The sequence below is a fragment of the Oryx dammah genome, unplaced genomic scaffold (genome assembly GCF_014754425.2).
Source record: "Oryx dammah isolate SB20612 unplaced genomic scaffold, SCBI_Odam_1.1 HiC_scaffold_11, whole genome shotgun sequence".
Classification (NCBI taxonomy): Eukaryota; Metazoa; Chordata; class Mammalia; order Artiodactyla; family Bovidae; genus Oryx; species Oryx dammah.
The window spans coordinates 34,613,645-34,615,786 of record NW_024070195.1 but is presented as its reverse complement, the minus strand read 5'-3'; the positions used below and the strand labels follow the sequence as shown (position 1 = coordinate 34,615,786).

The 2,142-nt window shown below is 41.5% G+C and overlaps 1 non-coding gene across 1 annotated transcript; it reads left to right on the top strand.

Moving 5' to 3' along the window:
• The first annotated feature begins 892 nt into the window (after positions 1–892).
• Positions 893–999, top strand: LOC120870661. Its single transcript, XR_005722861.1, has one exon. It is a non-coding gene; the product is annotated as a U6 spliceosomal RNA (small nuclear RNA).
• Positions 1,000–2,142: the final 1,143 nt, after the last annotated feature.

The window sequence follows — 2,142 nt, the reverse complement described above, 5'->3', positions numbered from 1 at the left end:
CATGGAGAACTACAATACATCAATACAAAGAGACCAGAAATGATCAGTCTTTTTAAAGAAAAATGAGCAAAGTACACAAACTGAAAAGTTCATAGAAAAAGACAAATAAATGGCCCTTACACATGTAAAAAGAAACTTTCTTCAACTCATAAGAAAAAAGCAAATTGAAACGAAACTGAGGTAACTATTAAATTAGGAAAACCCCCAAAAACTGAGCAGTAGTTTCAGTCAGCAAGGCTGTGGGGAATCAGGTAATCTTAACCATTGTCAGTAGGAGTGAAAAGCGACACAGTCATGGGGCTTCTCTGGTGGTTCAGTGGTTAGAATCCGCCTGCCTCTGCACGAGACACAGGTTCAATCCCTGGTCCGGAAAGATTCCACATGTCGCGGGGCAACGAGACCCATGGGCCACATCAACTGACCCCACGCTCCGGAATCTGTGAGCTGCAGCCTCTGAAGCCCAAACTCTCTGGAGCCCATGCTCCTCAACACAAGAAGCCATCACAGTGAGAAGCTTGCACACCACAACTGGAAAAAGCCCGCACACAGCAGCAAAGACCCAGCACAGCCAGAAATAATTTTTTGTTGTTGTTGTTAAAGTGACACAAGCATAATAAAAACCAATTGACAATATTTCCAAAATTTAAAGTACATTTACCCTTTGACCTGACATTTCCACTTCTGGAGAGTCTATGTTTCCCTCCACAATGACAACATGATATAGAGGATAATTCATCATTGCATCATCGTCCACATGGAAAAAGATTGGAAGCAACCACATACCCATCAATAAGGAACAGGTTAAATAAACCATGCTATGTTCGCACATGAGAACACAATACAACTACGGTCCTAACACTTCTTTTGCAACACCATTAAAATTCAGCGGTCCGCACTCGCTTTAGCAGCACATATACTAAAATTGGAACGATACAGAGAAGATTAGCATGGCCCTTGCGCAAAGATGACACACAAATTCGTCAAGCATTCCATATAAAAAAATAAAATAAAATAAAATTCAGCAGTCCGACGTCACATGGGTTAGACATACAGTTTAATTTCCACACATTCTGATTTTGGAAATGGTTGCACCTATTTTTCAACTTGGTTTTTCCAATAATCATGTATGGATGTGAGAGTTGGACTATAAAGAAAGCTGAACACCGAAGAATTGGTGCTTTTCAACTGTGGTGTTGGAGAAGACTCTTGAGAGTCCCTTGGACTACAAGGAGATCAAACCAGTCAATCCTCAAGGAAATCAGTCCCAAATATTCATTGGAAGGACTGATGCTGAAGCTGAAACTCCAATACTTTGGCCACCCGATGCAAAGAACTAACTCATTCGAAAAGACTCTGATTCTAGGAAAGACTGAAGGCGGGAGAAGGGGATGACAGAGGATGAGATGGTTGGATGGCATCACTGACCTGATGGACATGAGTTTGAGCAAATTCCAGGAGTTGGTGATGGACAGGGAAGCCTGGCGTGCTGCAGTCCGTGGGGTTGCATAGAGTCGGACATGACTGAGCGACTGAACTGAACTGATCTTTCAACTTTCACTTTCTCTAGTTACGATACATGAGTCGCCTTCACACATATTAAGGGTAGTCCCTCCTGGCCCCCTCAAAGAAGACTAATAACTGCCTTATATATATATTCTATATAGCTCATACCCCAGGAATCCTGAATCCATGTGCTATGAAAATTAAATGAGAAAGCACATGTGAAAGTATTCCTTGGCACTTAGTAGGCTCATGACAAGTAGATGTTGTGAGTTAGAAACATCTCCAGTCTCCTCAGATGGGTGGCATCTGAGGTTGACTTTTTAAAATGCAAATTAAAGTCTCAAATGCAGTTGTTTCTAAAGACATATATATATATATATATATATTTGTGTATATATCTATACAGATAATTGGCCTGCCAGATTGTGAGTCTGTGTTTCCATTTCTCAGGTGAGACTGTGTAAGCTCTAGGAAGCCAGCAGTGACTTATACTCTATACTCTGAGTCTTATGTTCCATATGGGTTCTTTCTATACACATGATGATGTTCATAGTTGGCCTTGGTGTATGGGAGTGAACCTCCAGGCACCTTGGGGAAAATGAAGTTGTTCCCCACCCTTCTCCCATGTTGCATATCACA